We start from the raw sequence: 14,263 nt of genomic DNA on the forward strand, positions 1-14,263 counted from the left end.
TGCAAAACTGCAGCATCCCACAAATTGAAATAAATGTAAAACAGAAAACTGCAGCATCCCACTTAAAACATTAAACTGGTCCCTCTTTTCTCTCCTTTATTGCCATGTTATAACCAGCAGCACACAGCAATGCGAACCATATTTTGCTTTTATGAGAGATTTGCATTCAGAAATGCAAGCTGCCTCACTTTCCAGGGGCTGATGCGGTTTCTTCTCTCAGTAATTATTTGTCCCGTTTTCTTTAAGCCCCTCTCAGAGGGAACAGATGTGGCCACTATGCAGAGTCTCCCTGTCATGACTTTAGTAAGCCGTGGGTAGACAGAGGCTTTGTTCTTCCACCAGCTCAGAGGATCTGCAGATCTTTGGAGGAGGGGCTCCTCTAAATAGGATCGGACCTCAATTATGACATCTGCTGAGGGATTCCTTCGTGCTGCATCCCTAGTTGCTCTCTCGTCAAATGGATTATTTACATAGTATTTTCGATTTTAGATCTCCCCAACATGACGACTAGCCTGTATCGCAACGCGTATTTTTCTGGGCGCAGTGCTCAGATTATTGCAAAGTGTGATTTCCCAGTAAGGTTATTTTTAAATCTGGCAAGTTGATTGCGTTCAAGAGATGTAAATCTATAATTCTTTAAATGACAATATAATATTTTACCAATGTTTTCTAATTTTAATTATTTAATTTGTGATGCTGACTTGACTGCCGGTTATTGGAGGGAAACGATTTCCTCAACATCAATGCCATAGTAAAACGCTGTTTTTGAATATAAATATGAACTTGATAGAACTAAAAATGCATGCATTGTCTAACATAATGTCCTAGGAGTGTCATCTGATGGAGATTGTAAAAGGTTAGTGCATCATTTTAGCTGGTTTTATGGTTTTGGTGACCCTGTCTTTGAATTGACAAAACATTACACACAACTCTTGTAAATGTACTGTCCTAACATACTCTAAATTTATGCTTTCGCCGTAAAACCTTTTTGAAATCGTAAAACGTGGTTAGATTAAGGAGATGTTTATCTTTCAAAGGGTGTAAAATAGTTGTATGTTTGAAAAATTTGAATTTTGACATTTATTTGGATTCAAATTTGCCGCTCTTGAAATGCACCTGCTGTTGATGGAGTGCAACACGGGTGGGACGCCTGCGTCCCACCTAGCCCATAGAGGTTAAATAATGATGTAGTAATAACTGCTTACTGTACCTCTCTCCACTGATCTCCACAGTGACCTGCTCAAAGGGTTCCAGGACTCTGCACACCTCCTCCACCACCTCCCATTCCTCTTGGGTCAGAGCATCAACAGGTACATTGACAATGGCCAGGGTAGAGATGATGGTATCCTTTGACTCAAGAAACCGCTTCAACAAATAAAATGTTGAATTCCACAGTCTTGTTTAGGCCTCATCTCAGGCATCCCCATCTGGCGTTGTGTAGTTTTTCAGCATCTACTGTGCTCCTGTGGAAGTATTCCACAGCTGCTTTCACTTTGTCCACAGTGGGCTTCATCACCTTCAGAGCCTCTCTTACAATCAGGTTGATTGTGTGGGCAAGACATGGATGATGGGTCCATTTTAATATTTTCATGGCTTTGGTTATGTTAGCTGTATTGTCGCTAACACAACAGACCACTTTTCCATCTAACTTGCCATTCTCTGGCCACTCTCAACAGTTCCTAAGCCAAGTTCTCTGAGGTTTGTCTGTTGCTGAACTCAAACCAGTCCAGAAGACAGCTAGACATATAAAAATCTTCAATGAAGTGACATGTAACCGACATGTAAGAAGTGGTTACCCTTGATGTCCAGCAGTCAGTGGTAAGGCAAACTGCAGTAGCTTTTTGGACTCTTTCCCACACTGAAGCCTGTGTGCTCTCGTACAGTTGTGGAATAAGTGATTTTGAAAGGGTTTTCCTGCTTGGAATTGTGTACATTGGATTTAGACTATTGCTATAATTTCTAAAACCTCTGTCCTCCATGATCGAAAATGACTGGAAATCGGTGGCAATCATTTTAGCCAGTGCAATATCAATTTGGCCTTGTTTTGCTACAGACATAGACTTTGGCATAAACTGGTCCATAGAAATCAAATCAAAGTTTATTTGTCACGTGCGCCGAATACAACAGTCAAATGCTTACTTACAGGCTTTAACCAATAGTGCAAAAAAGGTATTAGGTGAACAATTGGTAGGTAAAGAAATAAAAACATCAGTAAAAAGACAGGCTATATACAGTAGCGAGGCTACATACAGACACCGGTTAGTCAGGCTGATTGAGGTAGTATGTACATGTAGATATGGTTAAAGTGACTATGCATATATGATGAACAGAGAGTAGCAGTAGCGCAAAAGAGGGGTTGGCGGGTGGTGGGTGGGACACAATGCAGATAGAGGGAGGTGTTTAGTCCCAGGATCCTTAGCTTAGTGATGAGCTTTGAGGGTACTATGGTGTTGAACACTGAGCTGTAGTCAATGAATTGCATTCTCACATAAGTGTTCCTTTTGTCTAGGTGGGAAAGGGCATTGTGGATTGCAATAGAGATTGCATCATCTGTGGATCTGTTTGGGCGATATGCAAATTGGAGTGGGTCTAGGGTTTCTGGGATAATGGTGTTGATGTGAGCCATTACCAACCTTTCAAAGCACGGGTCTGTAGTCATTTAGGCAGGTTGCCTTTGTGTTCTTGGGCACAGGGAATATGGTGGTCTGCTTGAAACATGTTGATATTACAGACTCAATCAGGGACATGTTGAAAATGTCAGTGAAGACACCTGCCAGTTGGTCAGCACATGCCCGGAGCACACATCCTGGTAATCTGTCTGGCCCCGCAATCTTGTGTATGTTGACCTGTTTAAAGGTCTTACTCACGTCGGCTACGGAGAGCGTGATCACACAGTCGTCCGGAACAGCTGATGCTCTCATGCATGCCTCAGTGTTGCTTGCCTCGAAGCGAGCATAGAAGTGATTTAGCTCGTCTGGTAGGCTCGTGTCACTGGGCAGCTCGCCTGTAGTCTGTAATAGTTTGCAAGCCCTGCCACATAAGACGAGCGTCAGATCCGGTGTAGTATGTATGATTCAATCTTAGCCCTGTATTGACACTTTGCCTGTTTGATGGTTCGTCGCAGGGCATAGCAGGATTTCTTGTAAGCTTCCGGGTTAGAGTCCCGCACCTTGAAAGCGGCAGCTCTACCCTTTTAGCTCAGTGCGAATGTTGCCTGTAATCCATGGCTTCTGGTTGGGGTATGTACGTACAGTCACTGTGGGGACAACGTCCTCGATGCACTTATTGATAAAGCCAGCGTCTGATGTGGTGTACTCCTCAATGCCATCGGAAGAATCCTGGAACATGTTCCTGTCTGTGATAGCAAAACAGTCCTGTAGTTCAGCATCTGCTTCATCTGACCACTTTTTTTTAGACCGAGTCACTGGTGAATCCTGCTTTAATTTTTGCTTGTTAGCAGGAATCAGGAGGATAGAGTTGTGGTCGGATTTACCAAATGGAGGTCGAGGGAGAGCTTTGTACGCGTCTCTGTGTGTGGAGTACAGGTGATCTAGAATTTTTTTCCCTCTGGTTGCACATTTAGCATGTTGATGGAAATTTGGTAGAACTGATTTAAGTTTCCCTGCATTAAAGTCTCCGGCCACTAGGAGCGCAGCTTCTGGGTAAGTGGTTTCCTGTTTGTTTATTTCCTTATACAGCTGTCTGAGTGCGGTCTTAGTGCCAGCATCTGTCTGTGGTGGTAAATAAACAGCCACGAAAAGTATAGCTGAAAACTTACAAGGTGCACCTGAGAAATGATCATGCTGTTTAATCAGCGTCTTTATATGCCACACCTGTCAAGTGGATGGATTATCTTGGCAAAGAATGAATGCTCACTAACAGGGATGTTAACAAATTTGTGCACATTTTAGAGAAATAAGCTTTGTGCGTCTGGAACATTTCTGGGATATATTATTTCAACTCATGAAACATAGGACCAACACTTTACATGCTGTGTTTATATTTTTGTTCAGTGTATTTTCACTGTTATCAAAAGAACTAATGGTAAGTGCATGCAGCCAGGTAATCCCTGTTGCTTCAGGGCGTGCGTTCACTACATGAGACAGGAATGAGTGTGCCGATCGTGTGCACTAAATGATGCCATGTTAGAATGTAAGGATTCTGTGCCTTTCTCCGCTTGGAGAGGACTGCAGTTTGTTAATTATGCATGTATTATTAGGGCTCTAATGAGCAACCATTTTCGTTGCATATGCTCCTTAATTGCCGTGCCTCCTGAAATTTTTATTTGGGAGCACCAGTGCGCCTAGGAAAAAAATCACCCAGATTATTATTGTTGTAATGATTAGGCTTTGCTGTACCGTTGCTTCCGAGTACCTCAGAGAAGAAACTCAGCACAGATTCGTTAGCGTTATGGTTGCACCATTACTAGGGTACATAGAAAATGGATTGTTTCCAGCCCAAACAGTTAAAAAGATTAATGAATTTGTCCAAGTACATCATAAGACATGAACAGAATGAATCAGTGATTTGTATTTCCTGCAACTTTCTGGAGAGGCAACGCACAGGAATGCTGCTGCTGTGTGTGTGCACGGTTCAAGCGCATGTGAACAACAAAAAAAACAAAAGTGGCATTGTTGTGGACTTTGAACATTTACTTTTGTTGTTTTTCTTTGAAAAAAAGTGTGATTGAGAGAATCTGAAACCTAGGAAAACAAAACTGAGAAAACGGAATTGGGCAAAAAAACATTTGTTATTTTTTATTTATTTTATTTATTTCACCTTTATTTAACCAGGTAGGCAAGTTGAGAACAAGTTCTCATTTACAATTGCGACCTGGCCAAGATAAAGCAAAGCAGTTCGACACATACAACACAGAGTTACATATGGAGTAAAACAAACATACAGTCAATAATACAGTAGAAAAATAAGTCTATATACAATGTGAGCAAATAAGGTGAGATAAGGGAGGTAAAGGCAAAAAAGGCCATGGTGGCAAAGTAAATACAATATAGCAAGTAAAACACTGGAATGGTATATTTGTAGTGGAAGAAAGTGCAAAGTCGAAATAGAAATTATAGGGCCCTAACCATGTAGAAACCTAATATTCAATATTTTAGCTTTTTCTAATAAACATATCTTTACAGGGTAGTTAGTTTCTAGGCCACAACATGTGCTTCAGAAGTAGCTCAAGTTCATATAGGCTCAATATAGGCTATATCTCAATCGATTTCAAGAATCGTCTTTTTCTGGTGGTCCTCAATGTTATGTTGTGCTCCTAATTTTTTAATTTGGGAGAACCAATGCTTCCAATGAAAACATGGAATGTATAGCCCAAATTAGATGTTTAACTTCACTGTCCAAATACATATGGTTAGCAGTGTATATCAATAATTAAAATGACCATAAACAGATTCCTAAATCCTAACTTGTAGGCATACCCCTCATCATGTCAGCATTGAGGTTTTGTTTAATCCTTTCCTCCAGACCTCCAGCAGTTCACCCTCTCTATCTCTGAAGTTCCGGTACCCCTGAGCAGCAGCACTGTGAGCAGGAGAAGAGCCCCAGTCTGGGGCAGGAAGACACAGAGCCCACACAGATAAAAGAGGAACAGGGGGAACTCGGGCCCAGTCAAGAGGAAGAGCAGAACTCACATACCATAGAGTTCATATTCACTCCTGTCCTTGTGAAAAGTGACTGTGATGAGGACCCAACTCAGCCCTCACATCTCTATCAAGTCCCAAAGGAAGGGAACCGAGAGGGTGACACTCTGCCCAATACTACAACTGAACAGATCAAGACAGAACCTGATGGAGAAGACTACAGAGAATCCGAATCAACCAGTGATTCTCAGACCCTCTCTGCAGTAAATCCAGACTGTCCTGAGGATCAGAGTGAGAACTCTGAAAGTGTCCATAGTATTAAAAATGCAGGATCTCCTTCAGGTTTTAATCCAGTCAAATCAAAGAGAAAACGGATTGTAAAAATCCAACGTTCCTGTATCAATACTAAGGTTAGAAAATCTATAGAGGTATCTAACGGGAAATCACCCAGTCAAAGTAATGCTGCTGTTTCTTGTTGTAAGGTGTGTGGCAAGTCTTTTCTTTACATGGGTTCATTAATGAAACATGTGCAAACTCACGTAAAAGATCAAGAACATCTTTGTGGTGTCTGTGGAATGCTTTTTCAGTCACAAGAAAGTATGATAGATCACCACCAAACTCACATCGGAGCTAGGTTTTCTTGTCAGGTTTGTAGTAAATGTTTCACAACGGAATATGATATGTCAGTGCACATGAGGATCCACACAGATGAGAAACAATATCAATGCTCTGATTGTGGCAAAAGCTACACTCAGTTTGGATATCTACAAGTACACATGAGGAGCCACACAGGGGAGAAACCTCCTGCCCTGATTGTGACAAAGGATTCCACCGGAGTGACCATCTAAAGTGACACATTAGGAGCCACACAGAAGAGAAGCTATACCAGTGCCGTGATTGTGGCAAAGGATTTAGCACTGCTAGCAATCTGAAAACCCACTTAACGATCTACATAGGGGATAAGTCATACCACTGTCGTGAATGTGACAAACAATTCTTTACAATGGTGAACTAAAAAGGCACATAAGGATTCACACAGGGGAGAAATCATTCCGCTGCCCTTATTGTGGAACAGGCTTCAGTCAGAATCACCATCTGAAAAGACACATGGGGACCCACACTAGGGAGAAAGCAAAGGGTTATTCCAGAGAGCAAGATTAATGAGTTACCAAGCTTTTACCAAGCTTACTTTAGTCAGATCTCAAATCAACTCAGAATTTCCCGCTCCAGAGAAGTATGCCACGAAGCAGGATAGGGGATTTAGCAAGCAAACTTTGGTAAACATTTAAATTCAACTCGCAATAACCTTTTAACCATTACTATGGCAATGCTGATCTTTTTTTGGTTTGTGTTGAGGAACAATTAAATCAGTTTTTATGTCTAGAAAGGAGTGTGCAATTACATCCCCTTCCTATGGATTGTTTTTTTTGTTGTTGTAAGGGGCAATATGGTAGTGGACCATCCATTTTAGGACTTTCACATTTCTGATTTACATTTACATTTACGTCATTTAGCAGACGCTCTTATCCAGAGCGACTTACAAATTGGTGCATTCACCTTATGATATCCAGTGGAACAACCACTTTACAATAGTACATCTATATATATTTTTTTTTTTGGGGGGGGGGGGTAGAAGGATTACTTTATCCAATCCCAGGTATTCCTTAAAGAGGTGGGGTTTCAGGTGTCTCCGGGAGGTGGTGATTGACTCCGCTGTCCTGGCGTCGTGAGGGAGCTTGTTCCACCATTGGGGTGCCAGAGCAGCGAACAGTTTTGACTGGGCTGAGCGGGAACTGTGCTTCCGCAGAGGTAGGGGGGCCAGTAGGCCAGAGGTGGATGAACGCAGTGCCCTTGTTTGGGTGTAGGGACTGATCAGAGCCCGAAGGTACGGAGGTGCCGTTCCCCTCACAGCCCCGTAGGCAAGCACCATGGTCTTGTAGCAGATGCGAGCTTCAACTGGAAGCCAGTGGAGTGTGCGGAGGAGCGGGGTGACGTGAGAGAACTTGGGAAGGTTGAACACCAGACGGGCTGCGGCGTTCTGGATGAGTTGTAGGGGTTTAATGGCACAGGCAGGGAGCCCCGCCAACAGCGAGTTGCAGTAATCCAGACAGGAGATGACAAGTGCCTGGATTAGGACCTGCGCCGCTTCCTGTGTAAGGCAGGGTCGTACTCTGCGAATGTTGTAGAGCATGAACCTACAGAATCGTGTCACCGCCTTGATGTTAGCGGAGAACGACAGGGTGTTGTCCAGGGTCACGCCAAGGCTCTTAGCACTCTGGGAGGAGGACACAATGGAGTTGTCAACCGATGTCTTGACTTAGTTTTTTAATTGCCTCGAACTTACTTCAACTGAGTTTAGTTCAACTTTAGAACCCAAAATATAAGCCATTGTTTGTAAAAAATAATAAAAAAAAAAAAATGTATATTGAACAAAAATATAAATGCAACATGCAACAATTTCAAAGATTTTACTGAGTTACTGTTCATAGAAGGAAATCAGTCAATTTAAATAAATTATTTAGGCCCTAATCTATGGATTTCACGACTGGGCAGGGGTGCAGCCATGGGTCGGCCTGGGAGGGCATAGGCCCACCCACTGGGGAGCCAGGCCCAGGCAATCAGAATGAGTTTTTCAGCCACTAAAAGGCTTTTTTACAGACAAAAGATCCTCAAATGATCCCATAGGTGAAGAAGCCGGATGTGGAGGTCCTGGGCTGGCGTGGTTACAAGTGGTCTGCGGTTGATAGGTCGGTTGAATCTACTGCCAAATTCTCTAAAACGATGTTGGAGGCAGCTTATGGTAGAGAAATTAACATTAAATTCTCAGGCAACAGCTCTGTTGGACATTCCTGCACTCAGCATGCCAATTGCACACTCCCTCAAAACTTGAGACATCTGTGGCATTGTGTTGTGTGACAAAACTGCCCATTTTAGAGTGGCCTAATATTGTCCCCAGCACAAGTTGCACCTGTGTAATGATCATGCTGTTTTTATCAGCTTCTTGATATGCCACACCTGTCAGGTGGATGGATTGATTATCTTGACAAAGGAGAAATGCTCACTAACAGGGATGTTATTTTTGAACAAAATTTGAGAGATATAAGCTTTTTGTGCATATGAAACATTTCTGGGGTCTTTTATTTCAGCTCATGAAAAATGAGACCAATACTTTACATGTTGCATTTATATTTTTGTTCAGTATATTTGTAAACAAACTCCATGGCTTCAAAACATGGTTATCATTTTAATCTCATGGCTGGTCAGTCCTTGCATCCAAATTTACCATTAATTTCTATTGGGCACAAAATTATCTGAAACACAACCAAAACAAACAGCAAATGCATTCAACAAATGTGTAGAGCCATTAGCTCGATGTAATCATTGCGTGCTATAGATGTGGAACTAAATACTTAACTTTGTACTACTTTAATACACATCCAAGTGAATATGTCCCAATACTTTTGCTACCCTAAAATGGGGGGACTACAGTATCTTCTAAAAAGTGCTATAATTTCTAAAACGTTCACCCGATATGAATGAAAATACCCTCAAATTAAAGCTGGCAGTGTGCACTTTCACTTCATAGTTATTGTTTGATTTCAAATCCAAACTTTTGGAGTATAGAACCAAAAGAAGAAAATAATACTTCTCTGCCTAATAGTACTGTAGAGCTCTTTTTACTTGCACACAAATGCTATTATAATTTTTGTTTTAACAATATAGATGGATCGCCATCCCGCCACTAGGGCTCCACCGCTCTGCAGCGCCCCAACCCGATACAACCCACTCAGCTTTAGGATCTTAGTGAAACATTAATTTCAGGTGTGTTCTAGGCCTGGTGAGAATATTATCAAGTACTTGTCAAATTGTGAATGAGAGACTGATGAAGTGTGTGCAGCCTGCACAAGAAACAAAACAGTGCTTATGCCTTTAATGCAACTTTTTTCATTAAGTATATACTGTAGGAGGAAATGTTTCTTTCTTTGGTAACCGCTCAACACAGAGTAGCTGCATGCTGCCTCTGTTCGTACGCTCTGTGGTGTTTGCAAGGTCCTAAATCCAATCGGCTGATATCGCCAAACAGCGTAAGCATGGTCCTTTTTGATTCACAGTGCAATGATAAAACTGGGGAGGACAAAAATGTAATATCAGAATGTGGGGGGGGTCATGTCCCCCTTGTCCCTAGTGAAAGTAGCACCCCTTGATTCAGGTCAAGTGTGATTGAGGTAAAAAGAAAAGCAAGGAACTTGTATGTCGGCCCTGTATTAAAGAACATAAATGGTTAAAGAAAAGTGTGATAAATAAAAACAAATACCAATTTCATTTAAGGACCAAAAAACTGACAGCTGTGCCATATAAATCGCAAAATAGTTGGGAAGAGATTTTCGATGTACCCATTCCATGGCACATGGTTTATGAATTGATACGCAAAACAACACCGGATTCAAAACTTCTAATTTTTCAATTTAAATTACTATACAAAATTCTTGCAACCAATAGAATGTTATATATATGGGGGATACAATCTTCCCAGCTCTGCAGATTTTGCTGTGAAGAGGCAGAGTCATTAGATCATTTATTTTGGTATTGTCCATATGTAGCTTGTTTTTGGTCACAGGTCCAGGAATGGCTGAAGAGGAATGGCTGAACATTTGCCTAGAACTAACGCTGCAGATAGCAATACTGGGTGATTTTGAAAAGCCATAGTCAATCAATCAATAACATAATAATTATTTTTGCAAAAATGTTTATTTTTAATTGGCAATCTGTAGAACATATGAGAATAGAAAGGTTCAGTACTTTTGTCAAGCATCACAGCACAGTCGAAAATATATGGCAAATTGAAATCCAAAATGGATGGTGTTAAGAGATAGATGGGAGGGGTTGAATGGAGCTGAAGGATGGGACTAATAACATAACCAATGTAAAACATACGGGGTCTGTAAAATGTATATAGGTTCTGAAATGTTGTGAAATAACATAGTTACAAATAGAAATCAAACTTGATGGACATCAGAAATAGAGGAAGGACTAAAAACAAACAAAATATAACTATTGTAAAATAGATAGTGTCTAAAATGTGTATAAGATGTATAAACTGAAGGTAGAAGCGTAAGTGTTATTGTTTATTAGTTTATTCCAATTGGGGGAAGGGTGGTAGAGTTTGCAGGGAATAATAAAGGTATATTCTAAAAAAAAGTATCTATGTCTATATAGGTATGTGTATGTATATATGTGTATATGTATGCATATGTGTATGGATATATATATTTACCCCCCAAAATGTATGGGGATTGGAAATGATGCAGACAATTACATTGATGGAAGCAACAATCTTTCCGCAATACTAAGCTGATCCACCCCTTAAAAAAAGCAAAAGCAAAGAAAAGCTTTTGGCTAGCTCTCTCTTATCGGTAACGTTACATCGATTAGCAAAAGCTTGCCAAGTTCATTTACTTCTGTTGAAACGGGACAAAACAAAGTCGACAAAACATTTCCATACACACAACAGCTGTTATATAGCACTATCTGACAGATAGCTAGAGCCGAGGCTAGAGCTGAACTGGTTGTAGTAGCTACTACTAGCTACGTTAGCTAATTAATTCACCTCAGTTGAGAGGGGATGACACATTACCTAAAGTTACATTTCAGTTACACTACTAGCTCAGCACTGGGAATAAACACAAGTTTAGTTTTTTTTCTTCAGTTAAATAAAACAGCAGTTCCCTTGCCAGCTACATCAGTCAACTAGAGTGGCCAGTTTCTCCTCTACTTGCTTTTACAACTCGGAGAAAGAACTCAACACGTACACACTGACAGTAGCTACCTCAAATCAAATGTATTTATATAGCCCTTCTTACATCAGCTGATATCTCAAAGTGCTGTACAGAAACCCAGCCTAAAACCCCAAACAGCAAGCAATGCAGGTGTAGAAGCACGGTCGCTAGGAAAAACTCCCTAGAAAGGCCAAAACCTAGGAAGAAACCTAGAGAGGAACCAGGCTATGAGGGGTGGCCAGTCCTCTTCTGGCTGTGCCGGGTGGAGATTATAACAGCACATGGCCAAGATGTTCAAATGTTCATAAATGACCAGCATGGCAAATAATAATAATCATAGTAGTTGTCGAGGGTGCAACAAGTCAGTAACACAAGAGTAAGTGTCAGTTGGCTTTTTCATAGCCGATCCTTGAGAGTATCTCTACCGCTCCTGCTGTCTCTAGAGAGTTGAAAACAGCAGGTCTGTTCAACTCTCTGTTCAACCCTCTGTTCAACTCTCCCGTGCTTTTCAAAGCTTTTCAGAAGCTTTGCCTTCACAGGGGAGGACTGAAACAATAATTCAGGTTGGGAATTTGACTCCATCCCAGGCCACCCTGTTCACGCAAACCACCAGACCGCTAATTTTGTAGGCTAACCCTATTTGTTGATGTGACGGGTACCAAACTAGTTATACATTTGGCCACTATGTGAAGAAAGTTATCCAAATGCCAAAATACAAACATTTGGGACTGACCAACAAGTAGCCTGAGTTTAAGGTATGCTATGGCTATGCATGCACCCTCGAAAACTCACTAGGAATACACCAATCATACCACATACAAATGTACAAGGCTAGACGCACAAAACAATTAGCCTACACTTTTTAAAAAGATAATGAGATAATACAGAGTTAGCTCAAATGTCCAAATGATTATCTTTATATTCAAGCATTAAGCATATCAAAAGTATCAAAAAACTTCACACATTCACTTAACTTGAACATAAGCTACAACAATGTAAGGAAGTATAATACAAAAGTCGAAAAAGCACTCCTCTACAAAAAAAATGTAGATTACAATGTTCACTCACTGGTGTCCATAAAGCAAACAGCACAAAAATAAACACATCTATACACTGAGTCAATGAAATTGAACATTGGGTACATAACTGCAAGTATAATACGAAAGTCCAAAAAACATACCTCTGTACAAAAGCTTTAACTCACAGCAAATTTTCTTTCACCCATGTCAGCCTGTTAAGGAAGAGTCATAGCATAGCTGCTTCAGAGTAATCAGTAAGTAATTACCACTAGTAAACCAGTAGGTGGCGCAGTAACTCACTGCTCTCTGCCATCTTGTCAATGATGTCATCTTTGTCAAGTCCCATAAGAATCTCCGTCTCTGTTGCCATCAAAAGGAACTCATCAAGGTTCACTTGAGTGAGGTAGGTTCTTAGGTGGTTTTTCACTAATTTCAGGGTGGAAGAGGTCCTCTCACAAGCCACCTGAGTGATGGATAGGGTGAGGAGGAACTTGTAGACAAAACCAATGATGTGATACGCATCCGTGAGCAGATTGTATTGAGACAGGAGAAGATAGCAGCATATCGGGCAGTTTTTACATGTGGAACAACTTCTGCTCACCAACTCCACACTTTCATCAGGATCCTCAAAGCCTTCCCCTGATTCATCACTGGCGGCACAACATCATCACCTGCTGTTGTGCTCCTCCAATGCTGACTGTTTCAGTCTTTCCCACTGTTGTGCAAGGCTGATCAGTTCAGCCTGCAATGCCTCAACAGTGGCATGTTCATCACATTCCAGTAAGCATTTGCTGAGCTCCTCCATGGCTGTCTTTGGAAGGCCCTTTTCTCTGTTCTCAGGAAAATGCTTCGGATTCATGCAGGAGACATCTGCACACAGTACTGCATTTGCTGCATAACGGCTGTGAATACTTTCAACAACAGTGTCCAGTACCACATTGTGAATCTTGATTTTGTAATCCATGTCAGCATTAGCAATGGGCTCGTCTTCTGCCAACTCACCTGCATATTATCTGCTCCGTCTGTTGCATTACCAACACACTGTTTGATATCTATGTCCATCTTCTCAAGGGTCTGTTTCACAAGGTCCACAAAGTACTGTCCAGTCGATGACTCACAGTCAGTGACCGCAATGAGTCTCTCGTGGACAACATCAGTGACATATCGCAGAACTACTGCACACTTGTCACAAGAATTTCTATCTCAATGTTCTAACTGAACTATTTTATATCTCTGTCTAATTCCTGAAGGTTGTAAAGCTCCAGTTCAAAGAAATAGACAGAGTCTCAGCCTGCAATAGATCAATTCTTTATTCAGAGAGCGCTCTGTCTTCAAAATGAGAACAGTCTTTTTATATCACACACACAAATGAACTCGCATCAGTAGAAACTCCACCTCGCTTTAGGTGGGCTATATTTTTCCACAGTTCATATTCATTGTTTATCACACTTCTGCAACATGTTTCATTATCTTCTGCAAGCCTAGTCGTTTCTAACAGTTGCTCTCCTCCCTAGGGTGGGGAGGCCTCTTTCCAGTTATTAGTTTCACCGTTATCACAAGTCGTCTCAATGGTTCAGTTGTCCTTTGTTGTCTCAACTCTACCCTGCTCATATTGCGAAATAGTAACACCATGGCCTAGTCTTAAAAGGTCTAGTCACACACATTATTGGATTATGACTCTAACACATTTCATACAATTATATGGTTTCAGGGTGGAATACTTTAGTCATTATCTTAAACATACAAATTCTTCTGTCAACTGTCGTGTCATTAAAACTGAAGACATATTTATCAGATAACTCTCTGTAATTATTATTACGCGATTAACCTGATTAATCATGTAACTGTAATTAACTAGGAAGTCGGG

The sequence above is a fragment of the Salmo salar genome, chromosome ssa04 (assembly GCF_905237065.1).
Source record: "Salmo salar chromosome ssa04, Ssal_v3.1, whole genome shotgun sequence".
NCBI classification, from domain to species: domain Eukaryota; kingdom Metazoa; phylum Chordata; class Actinopteri; order Salmoniformes; family Salmonidae; genus Salmo; species Salmo salar.